This window comes from Eurosta solidaginis, chromosome 3 (assembly GCF_040869045.1).
Source record: "Eurosta solidaginis isolate ZX-2024a chromosome 3, ASM4086904v1, whole genome shotgun sequence".
Classification (NCBI taxonomy): Eukaryota; Metazoa; Arthropoda; class Insecta; order Diptera; family Tephritidae; genus Eurosta; species Eurosta solidaginis.
Genome location: NC_090321.1, coordinates 185,875,816 through 185,895,045, shown reverse-complemented (window position 1 = coordinate 185,895,045; position 19,230 = coordinate 185,875,816). Strand labels below are relative to the sequence as shown.

Here is a 19,230-nt window from a genome sequence, read left to right as displayed (position 1 = left end):
AACACCATATCGTACAAACACATTGTAGAGTCACCCCTGGTCCACCTTTTTGGCGATATCCCGAATTGACGTCGACCCATAGAACTAAGGATCACTCCCTTTTAAAATACTCTTTAATACCTTCCATTTGATACCCATGTCATACAAACACATTCCAGGGTTACCCTAGGTTCATTTTCCCTTATTTTGCCTCCAAAGCTCTCAGCTGAGTATGTAATGTTCGGTTACACCCGAACTTAGCCTTCCTTACTTGTTCTAAATAAATATGCCGAAATTCAATTAACGTACAACAAAAGGCTACAAATAAGTATTTGCTCTTTCTAGATCATTTCCAGACTATTTTCTGATAGCATTAGGACTTACTTAAGATTATTGGGTGACTGTACTGTGATGATTTCGCAAATATTTAAAACCTTCACTTTGGTATTGTTTTAGAGCTCTTAAATTCTTGGCTTACTTACCTGGTTATTATGCTGTCGAAACATTTTAGAGTTTCGCCAACCATCTGAAATAAAAAAAAAAAATTATATTACATACGTTGTTATCTAATATATGTTAATATAATGGTTAGATGATTAGTAGGGTTATGATTTTTTTTTAGATCTAAACGCCTGTGGTTGCAAACGATTAACTTTTATATTTAATTTCAAATAATAACAAAAATTTTGACATATTATAAAAAAACATTCGGCGCAAAGTGGAATTTATTATCTTTTTCACGTTTTTTTATTTTGTAAAAGTTATGGTATTGATAAATACATAAGTAAAGCTAATATTTTATATTCCTAAGATACTTGTCACTTTTGCAAGTGCTGTGAATCTCTTCCATTATTTTCACAGCTCGTTCAGCAACCATGTTTGAGGCACATCAGGCACAGAACCTTTAACCAATGAGTGGTAAATAACTTCAAATCCTTAGCGCAATCCAGTTTAGCGATACAGCATGTAACTTATCATATATGCCCTGAATAATGATGATTTGAAAAACCATGCCTTTGCCCATGCAGTGACTATAAAGTCACAAGTATGTAAATTCAGCTGATCTCTCCAATTTGGAAACTGGAAATAAACAATCAATGGGAATATTGCTCGTGAATTCCACCTGGCACTATGAAACTATTAAGAGATGACAGCTTTTTCCAATTAACTAACGGCCATTTCGTTTGCTCTTGGTAGTATTCGTATCCTTCACAAAGGTTAAAAAGCAACTTGAAGCTATCTCTCCATCCCGGGTTTTAAATGATGGCATAACTTTCCTACCGGCATGGTTCACTTTCATGGCCACATAATCTGCCAAAACATCGTCAATGAATGGATATTGGGTGATCACGATGTTGTTGAAAACAAGGAATCCGTTAAGTGAGTGAGAGCAAGATGTGATGCTGGCAACCTATGAACTGAGGCGTATCTAAAGCCATTTGTCTAAATTTCTTTTGGAGTTTGACAACTGCCCCATTCTTGCTTCCTGTGTCTACTGCAATTGTGTCATATATTATCATTTTGTTACTGCTCCATGCACCATACTCATCCAACAAGGAGTGCAAAGGAATCAAAATGTCACTCCGAACTGTACCGTTCTTTTTGAATTCCTGAGCAGTTTGTTGGTATTCTTTATTTTTGATTATTTTCCCATCGAAATGCAAAAAAAAAAAAACATTCCTTCAGCGAGAAGCTCTTTAAGCCGGCTCTTTATTATATTCTTCAATACTATCATAATCACTAACAGATCTCTGCACTTGGATTGCCAATTGGTCTGATTTCCTGATTCATTTCGGAAAATGAATTGTTGTCACTGAAGCCTCTTTCTTAGTCGTGTAACTTACACGGCCTCCTGATTCAATTTGATTCGTGTAAAGCTCTTTGTCTTTTTTGCACAGCCAGATTCCACTCACCTTCGTGATATCGAAAAGGTTTTTAAACCTTTTTTCGTCGTTCTTTCACTTCCTATGAGTTTCAAATGATTTCAAAAGGTTTCCAACCTTTGCAGAAATCTGTTGCATTGCATTTGTCGCACAAACCTAAAAATCTACCTACGATGTGGCTATTTAAAGGCATTTTACAACCTCACCCATGTCTTCTTTTATTTGTGGTACCACGGGATGACGCTTAGTGCTTATTTTCAAATTCCTTCTCCATATATCTCGTTTGATTCCACCACGGTCTTAGGCTGTTTATTTTTAAAGATGTTTTTTACCTTTTTTCTTGCAACTGAAGTAAAATGAAAACTTCACTTTACTTTGTGATTCTAGTTAATCTACTTAGAAAATTGTCCCGCTTAAGTACTTTTTAGAGACATCCTGTTCAGGTTGTAGTACAAGGCGTTGTATGGAAAATAATGAAGAAGAAGCAATCGGCTGTTGGGATAATAACACCTGGTACTGAATTCACCTTGAATATGCCGAAGCGTAGGTGTAAAGAAAAAGTATTTAAGGGTAGTGTTTTGGCAACCGCCGCAGCATTGATGATGATTGATTAGTGTAGGCGGTCAGCTACCGCTGTGCCTGCTGTATGAATATTTATGTATGTGATTTTGCCATACAACAGCCTTTTAATTGAAATAATAGTATGCGCGGAAGGATTTTTCACGAACCAACAAAAATATCGTCAAAAATGTACTATATGGGCTAAAAGTTCATCAATTACAAGCACAGGCAAATCAAAATTTAAAAAAAGTTTAAACAAGTAAAGGTGTCTAAGTTCGGGTGTAATCCTACATTATATAATCAGCGTGAGCTTCCATTGTACATTTCATTTCAGATAAATTACTTTTCTACATAACACATGGCACCGCCCGTTTAAAAAAAATGTCTCCCCATTTCCTCTCACAATAAAACTTGATAAGTGAAATATCGTTGATTCAAAACTATTTTTTGCTAAGTTATAGCTTATTATTCTAGTCTACGACTCTTTTAAAATTGTTTTATACCTAAGTTGCTGTGGTCTTTAACCGATCCCGTCCATTTTTACTAGAAATATTTTCTGCTATAAGCAAAATATGTGTACACAATTTCATTACGATATGTTAATTTTTCTTCGAGTTATGGCTCCCGAAACATAGAAAATGGCTAAGTCATAAAAGGGGCGGTGCCACACCCATTTTCAGAAATGTTAGTGTTTTCTAATTTAATGTTACAATTCAATTTAGAAAGTAAAATTCTATTGATACAAATCTCTTTTTCGCTAAGATATATCTTATTATTTTCGTCCATGACCCTTTTAAAAATCTTTTATATAAAAGTGGGCGTGTTCCTTAACCGATTTCGTCAGTTTTCCTTCAAAACATTCCTTATAGTAAATGCAACTTCTCTGCCGAATTTTGTTACGATAGGTTTAACGATTTTTGATTTATGATTAATAATATTTGTAAAATTGATTTTATCACAAGTGGGCGGTGCCACGCCCATTTAAAAAAAATGTTTTCAAATTTGTATCAAGAGTCACAATATCATTCCAAGCGTAAAATTTCAACATCTTAGGTGCATTATTTACTAAATAATCAAGTTTTTTGTGTTTTCCAAAATGTTATATATATAAAAAGTGGGCGTGGTTATCATCCGATTTCGCTCATTTTCAATACAAATCTATTCCGGGTCCAGACAAGCTTGTGTACAAAATTTAGTGAAGATATCTTAATACTTACTCAAGTTATCGTGTTAACGCACCGACGGATGGACGGACGGACAGCCGGACGTACGGACGGACATGGCTCAGTCAAATTTTTTTTCGATACTGATGATTTTGATATATGGAAGTCTATATCTATCTCGATTCCTTTATACACGTAGAACCAACCGTTATCCAATCAAAGTTAGTCTACTCTGTGTGCAAAGCATTCTGAGTATAAAAATCATAACCTTAGTGACCACCTTTCTCAATAATAATTTAATTGAACTACGGCGTAAATTATATTTTATCTTGCAACCGTAATGGCATTTTTCCTTAATACCTTGGTATAACAAAGAAGGTGATTGGATTGTCTTTTTAAGGTCGTCACTTTTATTAAAAAACCAAATTATTAAAGTTGACCCTGTGGCAAAGCTTAGCATGGCGTTGCCTATTTCGATATATACAAAATATGGTAAATTAAGGATTTATATATTAGATTTTTTTAAAGTATTCATGCAAGAAGAATATAGTACCAATAGTTCTTTGTTTTAGAGATCGCTATTTTTAAACAAGGACGTTAAACATGTGTACATTCATATAATTTTCAAAAAGTGCTGTTATTTATAAGTACATCTTTACGTACATTACTCCGTATCAGGAATAAAGAATTTCTGCTTGCGGAAGACGATAATTTCATATGTATAGGTATTATGTTACAGCTTTCATATCATGTAAAATTCTTAACATTTCCCTTTAGATATATTTCTAATATATATATGAGAGTACATAGCTGGGTATATAATGTACGGTTTCGCCCGAAGTCAGTAATATACTTGTATGTGTCATCAAACAAATATATCTATCTATTTTATTCGAACAAATTTTGCCTAACTCTGCTTCCAATATTGTTTTTATTAACACTGATATGTACAATTGTATAATTCGTATTAGCCTTGCTGGCATTTCTAGATTTCAATATAACTTCAATAGATTATTGCTTTATACAAATGAATCAATCAATTGCCAACTAAAATAACCAAGTGCCAAATAAATTTTACATTCCCAAGTACTAGTAAGAAACGAAAAATAAAAAAAAATAAAAAATAAAAAACAGTTTTAAAACAAAAAAGCAAATGCAAAATATGTCGATAAAAAAAAAAGTTTCCATAGCACGTTTCCATGATTTTTAAAAATATTTTCATTTTAAAACTGCTGAGCAACCGGATATTAACAGATAGTGTGAGGCGAAGTTGAAAGGAGGTGAAAGTTTAATATAAAAATTTTTGGGCATGAAAACGTTACTAAAAATTCAATTTAGTCATTATGAGATTTATATGTATGTATGTATATAAAAGAAAAAAATACTAGATTTAGAACACACATTGCATGCATGTATGCAAATACGAACTGAGGTGAGCGGGACGCATTGAAACAGCTGCGTGCAAAATCAAAGCTAAATCAATTCGTTAACTGACAGATTCGAACGAAATATTTGATGATAGAAATATCGACAGAAGCAGACAGATATACTGCAAAACAAGTAAGGAAGGTTAAGTTCGGGTGTAACCGAACATTACATACTCAGTTGAGAGGTATGGTGACAGCATAAGGGAAAATAACCATGTAGGAAAATGAACCGAGGGAAACCCTGGAATGTGTTTGTATGACATGCGTATCAAATGAAAGGCACTAAAGAGTATTTTATGAGGGAGTGGGCCATAGTTCTATAGGTGGACGCCATTTAGGGATATAGCCATAAAGGTGGATCAGGGTTGACTCTAGAATGCGTTTGTACGATATGGGTATCAAATTAAAGGTATTAATGAGGGTTTTAAAAGGGAGTGGTGGTTGTTGTATAGGTGGTCGCCTTTTCGAGATATCGCCATAAAGGTGGACCAGGGGTGACTCTAGAATGCGTTTGTACGATATGGGTATCAAATGAAAGGTGTTAATGAACTTTTTCATTTTCTTCTACTTAATATGGTAGGTGTCACAACCATTTTATAAAGTTTTTTCTAAAGTTATATTTCGCGTCAATAAAACAATCCAATTACCTTACCATGTTTCATCCCTTTTTTCGTATTTGGTATAGAATTATGGCATTTTTTTCATTTTTCGTAATTTTCGATATCGAAAAAGTGGGCGTGGTCATAGTCGGATTTCGTTCATTTTTCATACCAAGATAAAGTGAGTTCAAGTAAGCACGTGAACTAAGTTCATTAAAGATATGTCGATTTTTGGTCAAGTTATCGGGTTAACGGCCATGCGGAAGGACAGACGGACGACTGTGTATAAAAACTGGGCGTGGCATCAACCGATTTCGCCCATTTTCACAAAAAACAGTTATCGTCATAAAATCTATGCCCCTACCAAATTTCAAAAGGATTGGTTCATTTTTGTTCGACTTATGGCGTTAAAAGTATCCTAGACAAATTAAATTAAAAAGGGCGGAGCCACGCCCATTTTGAAATTTTCTTTTATTTTTGTATTTTGTTGCACCATATCATTACTGGAGTTGAATGTTGACATAATTTACTTATATACTGTAAAGATATTAAATTTTTTGTTAAAATTTTACTTAAAAAAAAATTTTTTTTAAAAGTGGGCGTGGTCCTTCTCCGATTTTGCTAATTTTTATTAAGCGTACATATAGTAATAGGAGTAACGTTCCTGCCAAATTTCATAATGATATCTTCAACGACTACCAAATTACAGCTTGCAAAACTTCTAAATTACCTTCTTTTAAAAGTGGGCGGTGCCACGCCCATTGTCCAAAATTTTAGCAATTTTCTATTCTGCGTCATAAGTTCAACTCATCTACCAAGTTTCGTCGCTGTATCGGTCTTTTGTAATGAATTATCGAACTTTTTCGGTTTTTCGAAATTTTCGATATGGAAAAAGTGGGCGTGGTTATAGTCCGATATCGTTCATTTTAAATAGAGATCTGAGATGAGTGCTCAGGAACCTACATACCAAATTTCATCAAGATACCTCAAAATTTATTCAAGTTATCGTGTTAACGGACGGACGGACGGACGGACGGACGGACGGACATGGCTCAATAAAATTTTTTTTCGATCCTGATTATTTTGATATATGGAAGTCTATATCTATCTCGATTCCTTTATATATGTACAACCAACCGTTATCCAATCAAACTTAATATACTCTGTGAGCTCTGCTCAACTGAGTATAAAAATACTAATCGGGAACGCGGTGATGCCTCCAAACATACTTAGTGGGTGTGGTGGGTGTGCGCCGATGATATTGGCAAAAGCTGCCAGTTAGGTGCCAAAAGCTACAACAGCGCAAAAAACATGAATAACAATTTACTGTTAGCAAAAAAAAAAAAAATATATGAATAAACTCCACAAACATATGTATATATGGGTCATTCCCTTTTAAATACGGTTAATGTTATCAGCTTTATCATAACAATATTTTGGCATAACCAACAACAAGATCGATCGTAGAGGTGCGAAACGAAATAGTTGAATTCTTGCCCACTTGAGAAGATATGAGTTGACCTTTTCAGAAAAGCAAAATGGTGTCAAAATAAATTTTACCATTTGGAAATTTGATGCTGTAGCTATTTGAAGTGGTATTAAGGTGAATTGACATTATGGCGGTTGACGTTATGTCACACCTTCGCTTTTCTAGACATCGAAGTGACGGATGACAATATAGTGGACTTGGCTATCGAAAGAACCCCATCTGTCTAAACTGTCAAGAGTTGCCACACAATTTTCGCCTTTCAGTGGTATCTGATTAACAATACAGGAAAGATCTGCACCACCTGCAAAAACGTTTGTCCATTCTACTGTAGCTGTAAGTTGGCTTATAGTAAATGCAGATCGAAGCTAACGACCGCTGAGTATTTGCCTATGTAGATGAGCTGTTCCACGTAAATTTCCCATGAACTCTGATCGTAGTTTGATAGGCATATTTAAATGTCGTGACAATGTAGAAAGAGCAATGCACTAACTCTGCGTTAAGATAAAGTTCGGTTAGCAGATGACAGCTGATTCAATCTGTAAAGATTTTACTCAATGCCATCGGTGAGTGTAAAGAAGAAAATAAATAAATATTAGGCACAATTTTTCCGAGGAGATTTATGGCGCGCCAATCTTCCAGTGCTATTTTGTAATTTTTTCCAAAAAATTTTCCAGGCGGGATATATATATTTTATGCCGAGTCCGAACGGCACCTGCAACGCAGATGAATTTTCGTAGACAAGCTTTTTATGGCAGAAATACATTAGGAGTGTTTGGCTAATCACTTCCGAGGGGAAAGGCCGCTTAAAAAAACTGTTTTCTAATTGAAAAAACTGTTTATTTTCCGGCACGGCGACTGTCTAATTACTTTTCGGTAAACCACTTAGTTTTTCATATGCACTTAAGTGGGAGTGAAAGATCCTCCTTTCCTATCTCCGCCAGACACGCCAAAATCCCAATCTGCCTATTCATGCTCTCGTTAACTCCTCAACCCAATAGTTTCTGCACAGGGGACTCATGACGATGGCCGTTGCTGAAGTAGTTTGGGGAGGAAGTCTGTTCCTTTCATATCAATGGTACAACGTTCCTTGAACAAATGAAGAGCAAATGTATACCTTTGAATACCGCTTTGCCAGTGGAAACCAGCAAAGGAAAAGCTTAATTCGCCTTATGCGAGAATAATCTGCCTGGCTCTCTACAAGGATAGTTGTATACCTAGGACTTTATTCAGTCGCGCTTTGATCGCTGTCTTCCGTTGTAATCAGAATTCCCCATCATTAAGAATGTGATTTATGGGATGTTATACAATGATCTTACGGCTACCGATTTTCAGCAGGGAGTTGACGCTGTCTGTTTCAGTTTCAGCTCATTATGGTCACCAACCACTTCCCTTATAGTTCGAGTTAATACGAAACGTCCCACATGTCCAGCCGATGTCCACGTTAACTGGAAATTTTAGTTAGGAAGGCTGCCAGCTGCGCTTGTACCGTAACAGTTTTGTTTTGGTATTTTTAAAGACCAAATATATGAATATGTATATGCCTTTTTACTTGTATTAGTGGGCTAGCCTTCGGGTTAGAGCAAAGTCTAATCAATAAAGCTTCACCCTTTTTTTGATGTCAAAATATTGTTTTCGCTTAACGCAGTAAGAGGCGGAAGCGAGTTTAAATACAAATGGCATTTAAAATGGATGGAGTGGGAGGTAATTATACAAAAACCACACTAAGCGACAGCCAATTGGGCTAATAAGACATATTGATATACTTCTTGGAAAGACCAATAGATGCTTTCACAGCATGCGCTAGAAGCAAGAAGGCCGTAATGTTGAAAAAAAAAAAGAAAAACATTTTTTTCTTTGCAATTTGGTTGGCCAAATAATAAAGCTCTGAGGCCGAAAATTTAATAATTTGACATGAAATCGAAATTTTCATTGAAATAAAAGCTATCAGCGGATATACATGTATGTGTGTGTGTGTGTGTTTGTGTTGATGTGAATAAGACAAATGGCAGCTTATACGGCAATAAGATAATTCACAGAAGAAATCAATAAAAGCAGATATGGTAGAACGACGGGATTATTTACTTATCTCTTGTTTAATTTTAAATATTATAGCAAATTTTAAATATAGCGTCATACGGCAAAAGGGAGCACTTCACAATAAAGAAAAAAGCACCCGATATAAAATAAAACAAGTAAGGAAGGTTAAGTTCGGGTGTAACCGAACATTACATACTCAGTTGAGAGCTATGGTGACAACATAAGGGAAAATAACCATGTAGGAAAATGAACCGAGGGAAACCCTGGAATGTGTTTGTATGACATGTGTATCAAATGAAAGTCATTAAAGAGTATTTTATGAGGGAGGGGCCATAGTTCTATAGGTGGACGCCATTTAGGGATATAGCCATAAAGGTGGATCAGGGTTGACTCTAGAATGCGTTTGTACGATATAGGTATCAAATGAAAGTTGTTAATGAGTATTTTAAAAGGGAGTAATCCTTAGTTCCATAGGTGGACGCCGTTTCGAGACATCGCCATAAAGGTGGACCAGGGGTGACCCTAGAATTTGTTTGTACAATATGGGCATCAAATGAATGGTGGTAATGAGTATTTTAAAAGGGAGTGGGCCTTCGTTCTATAGGTGTTCGCCTTTTCGAGATATAGCCATAAAGGTGGACCAGGGGTGACTTTAGAATATGTTTGTACGATATGGGTATCAAATGAAAGGTGTTAATGAGTATTTTAAAAGGGCGTGGGGCTTAGTTCTATAGGTGGACGCCTTTTCGAGATATCGCCATAAAGGTGGACCAGGGGTGACTCTAGAATGTGTTTGTACGATATGGGTATCAAATTAAAGGTATTAATGAGAGTTTTAAAAGGGAGTGGTGGTAGTTGTATATGTGAAGGCGTTTTCCAGATATCGACTAAAATGTGGACGAGGGTGACCCAGAACTTCATCTGTTGAATACCGCTAATTTGTTTATATATGTAATACCTGTCAAGATTTTAAGGGTTTTTTATTTCGCCCTGCAGAACTTATTCATTTTCTTCTACTTAATATGGTAGGTGCCACAACCATTTTATAAAGTTCTTTCTAAAGTTATATTTCGCGTCCATAAAACAATCCAATTTCCTCACCATGTTTCATCCCTTTTTTCGTATTTGGTATAGAATTATGGCATTTTTTTCATTTTTCGTAATTTTCGATATCGAAAAAGTGGGCGTGGTCATTGTCGGATTTCGTTCATTTTTCATACCAAGATAAAGTGAGTTCAAGTAAGTACGTGAACTAAGTTCATTAAAGATATGACGATTTTTGCTCAAGTTATCGTGTTAACGGCCATGCGGAAGGACAGACGAACGACTGTGTATAAAAACTGGGCGTGGCATCAACCGATTTCGCCCGTTTTCACAGAAAACAGTTAACATCATAAAATCTATGCCCTTACCAAAAGGATTTGTTAATTTTTGTTCGACTTATGGCGTTAAAAGTATCCTAGACAAATTAAATGAGAAAGGGCGGAGCCACGCCCATTTTGAAATTTTCTTTTATTTTTGTATTTTGTTGCACCGTATCATTACTGGAGTTGAATGTTGTCATAATTTACTTATATACTGTAAAGATATTAAATTTTTTGTTAAAATTTTACTTTACAAAAATTTTTTTTTTAAAAGTGGGGGTGGTCCTTCTCCGATTTTGCTAACGTTCCTGCCAAATTTCATAATGATATCTTCAACGACTGACAAATTACAGCTTGCAAAAGTTTTAAATTACCTTCTTTTAAAAGTGGGCGGTGCCACGCCCATTGTCCAAAATTTTACTAATTTCCTATTCTGCGTCATAAATTCAATTCATTTACTAAGTTTCGTCGCTTTATCTGTATTTGGTAATGAATTATCGCACTTTTTCGGTTTTTCGAAATTTTCGATATCGAAAAAGTGGGCGTGGTTATAGTCCGATATCGTTCGTTTTAAATAGCGATCTGAGTGAGTGCTCGGGAACCTACATACCAAATCTCAATCAAGATACCTCAAAATTTACTCAAGTTATCGTGTTAACGGACGGACGGACATGGCTCAATAAAATTTTTTTTCGATCCTGATTATTTTGATATATGGAAGTCTATATCTATCTCGATTCCTTTATATATGTACAACCAACTGCTATCCAATCAAAGTTAATATACTCTGTGAGCCCTGCTCAACTGAGTATAAAAAGTTACTGTCAGATGTACGAAAACACGCATTTCACGGAAACTACAGTACAGACATAACACAATTTTGAGAAACTATATTCAGACTAGTCAAAGCTCCGGCAACTCTTGTGCCGGCAAGACTTCCTGCATAAAAGTGTATTATAAGGTTATATCCCAGTAAGGAAATACTGAATATATTTTGCCATTTTTGAGACATGGGCTTCCTGCCGGGATTGCGTGTTGGCGGGTTTGCGTGAAGTACTTGTTGGCGGATAGAGGGAAAGTTTAGGAGGTCGGCGTTCACCGTCTAGCAATAACTGCTCTTTCAGGACCAATTTTAGATGGTAGATGCTTAAGGGCTTACAGGCGAAGCCATAGCCGAGGGAGGATCAATTTACCATAAAAGACGCGATCTTTAGACGGTAAGAGATATAAAGCCTAAACACATAAACCCCGTTGTCATTACCTACCCGCTCTGTCATTGCACACTTTAAACTCAGCTAGCTAGCTGGTTTAGAGATGCAAGCCCAAACGATTAATGAAGTGCTTATAGTAAATTCTCTCCTTTTATATGGCATTCATTGTGATACCGCAGGAAATGGCAAAATTTACTTGGCACTTCGCGAATTCACCAAAGTAGCCACCTGAAGCTTGATCAGGTCTTGGTTGCTGCCTGTTGGCCTTTGATTGTCATTCTAATATATTATGGTGTGGCTATAGGCCTAGTGGAAATTACAATGGAGACCGTGCTGTAAGTGGTGTGCAAATAGAGGAATCCCACTACTACAACGAAGTTCGTGGATGCAAATCCTGTGCAAAACAACATCAACAATTTAGAAATTTTTTTTTTGTTTAATTAGAAAGAAGCAAACTCAATGAGAAAAAAGTTTTTATTTTCGAGTGCATTTCTGTCATGAAGAACTTTTCATCGAAAATTCATCTGCCTGCGCGATACTGTTCGAAGTCGACTAATATATGTATGAAGTTCCGCCAATTTCTAGTAAAAACCCAAAAAGGAGCACGACGCAAATTGGAAGAAAAGCTCGGGCTAAATCTTCTCGGAGGTTAGTAGATCGCGACAATTACTACTTTTTTTAATCGAAAATTATTGGTTAGTTACCGATTTGTTATTGGCTAGTTAGCAATCAATAACAATTTTAATCCAGAAACTTTATGTTTATTATCGGCATGTTATGGGGTTATTATGGATAAGTAATCGAATTGTTCTCAAAAAAATTTAAATTTTATATCAAAAAATTATAGATTTTTTTATCGAAAAGCTATCAATTTGCTATCGAAAAGTTATCGAAAACTTATCGATTTGTTTTCGATTTATTACTGAAAAAACATCGGAAAATTGTTATTAACAAACCAATATTTTTCGATAATAAATAGACACAATTTCGTTAAAAATTCTATCACTTTTTGTTACAGAATCGATAGCTTTTCGATTCCAAACCTAAAAAACTTTAATAAATAATCGATAATAAACCGATAACAGAAAGCCAATAGCAAACCAACAACATGCCTATAACAAGTAAATCATAAAAAGCTCCACAATACTCTCGAAATAGTCGTGCAAATAAGCTGGAAATGTTCCCAAACTGAACTCAAATAACACTTAAAACAATCCTGAAAAAACGATCTGAAAATTATCCCGGAATTATTCCAACATTATTACAAAAATGTCTCGAAATTACCCCAGCCCAGAAATGAAAATTGCTCCAAAAACACTCCCTGCATGACCCCTCAAAATATATAAAATCGGGAAGCAAAATAATATCTTTGGTATAAACTACGAGGAATAATAATTATTTCCAGGCCCAGATACTGCCATTAAAAAATTTACCATTGCCAAAACCTATTTCTATCGCCAAATAAACGTTTCAAAATTAAAATTAATCAGCGTGAAAGACTGAAAAAATTCAAAAATAAATATATCTCGCTGTGAAAGTTCTTTTTTTTCTTGGTAATCGGTTGGCGGTCCCCGTGGTGTGATGGTAGCGTGCTCCGCCATTCACACCGAAGAGCCTGGGTTCACACTCCGGGTAAAGCAACATCAACATTTTAGAAACAAGTTTTTCGATTAGAAGAAAATTTGTCTAAGCGGGGTCGCCACTCGGCAGTATTTGGCAAGCACTCCGAGCATATTTCTGCCACGAAAAGCTCTCAGTGGAAACTCGTCTGACCTGCAGATGCCGTTCGGAGTCGGCATAAAACAAGTAGGTCCCGTCCCATCAATTTGTAGGAAAAAATCCAGAGGAGCCCGACGTAAATTGGAAGAGAAGCTCGGCCTAAAATCTCTTTGCATGTTACCGCACCTTACATGTTTTTATAATCGGTTGTTATCCGTGATGAACTGATTTGTCTTTTATGTTTAACCGTTAAATGAAATCTATAGTTTTTAGCTATACCTGATTTGAGCTTATTAGGAACAGTTTCAATCAAGATATTTTCTAAGTGAAAGTGCAAATAATTTGCATTCTCTCTTCAAGTTATGATTGTATATGTATATGTAGGTTTAAGAAGAACTCTGCAATATATATTTGAAATTTATGCATACTAAATTTATGGAAAATATTCTAAATGTATTTAATTTTTCACAACAAAGACCATTTTTATTTTTCTTTTTCTCTCTCTGTATACATCTTCCTTCAATTCAGAAAGTGGATGTAAATTTTCTTCTTCTTGCTTAATTTACATTTTTAATAGCGACAACACACGCTACGTTGCACCCTTATAATGAATATAAACAAATGGAAATACAATCAAAGTCATGCACTTCATAAGCACACACACACCCTGACAAGGGAATGTGCAAAAGCACACACTAGTACTTGCCAACTATAGCAATTTGTTGAATGTTATTTGCTTAAGGCATAGCATACTTTGTGGCGCTGCTGATCATGACACTAGCGATTACAGCGGTTAGATGACTTGCCAAGATTTTATACAATTTAAAATCAAGCAACAAAGTTAAAATGGTAAATTAATTATCGTAATAATCTAGTTAAGGTCACTTACGAATGAAGATTTATGGAAAGAGTTGAGAAATAGTGACAGCCGAACAGCCGGGGCGTATGAGTGACTATTTAAGTACGCAGGGATATCGAAGTCGGACTGTGCTTTTAGTGCTAATCAAAATGTCAAAATAATTATGATAACTGTGAAAATCACACATAATGAGGGCCTTAAAATAAAACATAAAATGGAATTATTAAATAGCAGGATTTCTACCAACACATACAAGCACAAAAACATACTCTACACATACACACTCAACAGAGCGTCTTCAACTTGTTGGTTGTGCTACAACTTAAAAACTACAATAATTGAATTTATATTTACTGTACTCATTTTTTGAAGCAAAAATACTATTTTTTTTTTATCTTCGTTCAATGCTTACCTACTCAGCTTAAATCAAATCGATTGCCAATAATGCAAGCAGTGATTTAGAAAACAACAACAGTGCTTAACAGATATGGCGCTCATTTAGCAGTAACAAATAACCCCAAAGCTATTTTCCGCTTTTGCATGTGCATATTTCTCCATGCTATTGCCATTGTTGGACGCTTAAATCCCTTAACGCTAAGCACATTACAGAGCAAAACATTTGCCAAACCGCAAAGCAAGGATAATAACGGATATATATATATATGCTTGTCTATATATGTACATACATATGTATACTCGAATGTAAACCCAAAGCACAATCATGCATACCTAAGAGCTTAGTCAACCACATATGTAAAGTTGCTTACAAACTTTGTGCGGATTTAGTTTAATGATATTTCGTGTGCCAGGTTTTATGTGCGCCAGGATACTTTCATCAATATCCAGCCTTAAAATATATGTACCAACACACTGATATGATTTGCTATGTATATGTATAAACTTGATTTTAAATACCTGATTTATTTGTGTGTATAAAAGTTGGTACATATGTTGGGATTAATGTGTGTTCACTGTCACATCAATTTTCGAGAAGAATGTTTAAATATGCGTCAGTTCATTTGGGGTATCACATTTTCTGTTCGCATTTTAGCATCAAAATCAAATCAAACGAGAATGATATTTTAAACGCTTAAGTGTTCTCATTTGGAAAATTAACGAAATCAACGCTACAGGAGCGGTGAGCTTGATTTCAACAAAATTTTTGTAAATTAAATGGAATGGAATGACGGCACACGGTTGCCACACCATATTTTCATTTGGGAGCAAAATTCGCCAAAAAAAGGACCAAATCTCAAAATAGAGGACCAAATTTTGTTTGTTGGTATATAAACAATGTTATGCAATTAACAGTAATATTCATATAAAACATAACCGTCTTGTCCTAGCTGTGGCAAGATACCCAATTCGTCTCATGGCTCCACTACGATGCCCACTATCAAGCATCCTCGGTGGATATTTCTCAAGTCATTTAATTTACAATGTTGAATATGTTGAGAAAAGGCATACTCCAAAGTCTATAAAGAGTGACATGTTGAGAAAAAGTGCTCTCTAAAGTCCGCAATGTGTGGTAGGACGCACTTGCTGTAAGGGCAAGGGTGTGATATTTCTTATGCACATATTCCTAGACATAGGCTTCATATGTATCTTAGTTAGATGGTATAAAAACGCCCAACACACTTTTTTGACTGGAGGCACGAGGATGGAAAATATAGACGAATCCCTCCAACGTTTCTTAGTATGAGAGCCAAGGAGTAACATAAATGCCAAGTGAAGGTACTGCTTAACACAAGAATAGTAGTGAAATTCCCTGAGCTTATTGAGTTTTTCTGGGCTATGTGAGAAAAATGTATACATGTATCGGCGTATGTCACGATATGTAAGACTTTCAAATTTTTTTACGAAGTCAAATATTCCTTAACAAACTCTCATTATCTTCGGTATGATTACAGGCATAGCTTCAACATAAATTCTGTGTGTTGCTACCCTTTAACGAAAATTAACGGTACATTCCATGAGAATTTGAGACGTGGTGGTCTTACAAATAACAGGAAAACCAAGCAAAACTTGAGGACGCCTTTTGCATTTTTAGAAAGAATTAAGAAATATACCAAAATTATAGATCCTTCCTAAAAAGGACCAACACTGACAAAAAGGGACCATCGGACAAAACACGGTTGGAGTGAACCACTTTGGGACCAAGTGGACCAAAGTGGCAACCGTGTGGCTGCAAAAGAATTGTGGTATTATATCGATATCTACTATTGCTAATTGACAGCTATAAATTCAATACTTAAATATCGGTTTAACCACCGAGCTTTTTTATTTAAACTAGTCAGCGGTTATCGACATCCTGTATAGTTATTTTATACGGACTGTTATTGCAACATATTAGCAGTTAGGTTTTAGTATGAAGCTATTGATTCTCACAAATTTCAAATTCCTCACTACAGTCCAAATATTTATTATTTCAGTTACCGTGTTATTAATGGCAGGAAAATACGTTTTCATCCGCTGTCTGTTGTAGTTGCTGTATATATATATATTTGGCTTTCTGTGGTTCGGCGGGGAAGCAAAAAAAAAAAAACAAATAGAACAAGTTTTCTGGGTTTCTATTTTGCCGAATAGTAACGGATAGACGCAGACTCATCTCAGGAATATCGCACACGCAATATTTCTCAAAATCTTAGGTTGTAAGCGGCATTGAGCTGTTGTACTGTCCTTATTGAACGATGCGATAATCCTTAGTCTAGTGCATTTGTCGAGATGTTTTAGATGTTTTAGAAAAGGTGCGTCAAGGCGTCACTTCTGGGCAGCCAAAATCGACCTCGTTAACCCTAGTAAGACGGCCACAGTTTCGACTGCTTCCCTTAATGATATTGCCGTCACACCCTCCCCTAGAGGCAAGTCGGGCCACTAAGGTTGTTTCTAATTGATGCATTATATGTATACAAACCACCTTTGGATCATCACACACATGAAATGCAACTTACTCGGCAGTAAGACTTCGTGAGTATGATCGTTCGAACTCGAGGCAGTATGGTCACAGTGGTACTCTCAGAGGGCTTCCCGATGAGGCTCCGTCATCAGACTAACATACGTCAGCACTAAGTTTAGACCGGTGTCATAAGGCAAATTTCCCTTCACGAGGGCGTTGAAGAAAGAGAGGGTTGTGCAGGACGCTATTCCGATTTACATAGACGGTTTCAACATGAACTGCGGCTCGAAAGCTTGTGTCTTCTTTGAGCAAATTAAGGTGTCGCTGGTAATTTTCTTAGATAGCGTAGCAGCAATCATGGCGTTTACCTTCCACATCAATTCGCCAAAGGCTGTCAGCAGTTACAAGAGGTGGCTTCATGCCGCATCTAGCCTCACAAGCCGAATACTAATTTGTTATCCTGTACACAGTAACATTGAGGGAAACGAGAAGGCAGGTTCACTGAAAGGGCACTAAAGATAGCAGGCTCCGGCTGGTACTTTTCAGACACATGCAAAATCACCAAGCAAGCTTGACCGAAAAACGACAGTAGGAGAGGAGAGGTTCTGAAAAACAGGTCAATAAAAGAAACCTTTAGGAATTATTTTGGTATTTCGCAGGTTAATTCGGAAACCAAACCTATTAGCATTTTTCCATATTGTTCCTAGTTCCGTCTTTATTAAATTACAGGGAGTTAAATAAAATGTTCCGCAAAATGTAACAAAAAGCGCACGCAAACACAATCAGCCATAAGTTGCCACCACTTCCAAGAGTAGTAATGGTTGGTTAGCAGACGGCACCCAAAATACCGGAAAGAGAACAGCCTTCACCAGTCTGCAGACCGTATCTCTAACAAGCTTCGTGTCAACCATTCCTCTAGTGGACGTAATGGAATTTAATCCAAGTCCTTAGGGGAAAGTAAATGGGTATATATTGATTTTGTATAAATTTTCTGATGGAAAAAATGTAGCCCTACTATCTGACTATAACTTATGACCTTAAAATCTAACCTGTGATTAGCTGGCCTAAAAATTTTGACTTTTGTAGAAACAAATAAATGACCAATAAAAAATACGACACTTTGTCTCCTGCAGCTTATCGGTGCTATTCTCTAAAATAATTTTTCGAACGAACATACTTATATTAGAAGAAATAAAGAAGGCTAAGTTCGGGTGTAACCGAACATTACATACTCAGCTGCAAAACTTTTAAATTACCTTCTTTTAAAAGTGGGCGGTGCCACGCCCATTGTCCAACATTTTACTAATTTTCTATTCTGTGTCATAAGGTCAACCACCTACCAACTTTCATCGCTTTTCCGTCTTTGGTAATGAATTATCGTACTTTTTCGGTTTTTCGAAATTTTCGATATCGAAAGCGTGGGTGCGGTTACAGTTCGATTTCGTTCATTTTAAATAATGATCTGAGATTAGTGCCCAGCAACCTACATACCAAATTTCATTAAGGTACCTCAAAACTTACTCAACTTATCGTGTTTACGGACAGATGGACGGACGGACGGACATGACTAAATGAATTTCTTTATTCGCCCAGATCATTTTGATATATAGAAGTCTATATCTATCTCGATTAGTTGAAGCCGTTACGTGGTACCGTTATGCAAATAAAATTAATATACTCTGTGAGCTCTGGTCAGCTGAATATAAAAAACTTACAATTACGTATATATGCATATTTACGTGCAGTGAATTATTTATATTTCTTTAATAAATATCAACACTAGCTATTACTAAATAACGCAAATAAACTCTTTCACGCCCTCAATAAAAAATACAAAATTCACACATTGCATTAAATCGCTCAACGAATTTAGTGTGTGATAATTTAAAATTTTTTTTTATCAAAAGCATTATGAAGCTGTAAAATTGCTTTCAAATATGCAGCTGTAAAAATATTTAAAATATAAAAAAATATGCCTTAATATTGGTTAATGAAATACACATATGTACATATTTAAAAAGTGCTTTACAATAATCACACTAC

The 19,230-nt window shown here is 35.8% G+C and overlaps 1 long non-coding RNA gene across 2 annotated transcripts in view; it reads right to left on the bottom strand.

The window, feature by feature from the left end:
* Positions 1-387: 387 nt before the first annotated feature.
* Positions 388-19,230, bottom strand: part of LOC137246840 (uncharacterized) — a 330,118-nt gene continuing 311,275 nt past the window's right edge. For both annotated transcript variants that reach the window (XR_010951718.1, XR_010951719.1), the window contains exon 5: positions 388-505. This is a non-coding gene — a long non-coding RNA (uncharacterized lncRNA). The remainder of the gene's footprint in view (positions 506-19,230) is intronic.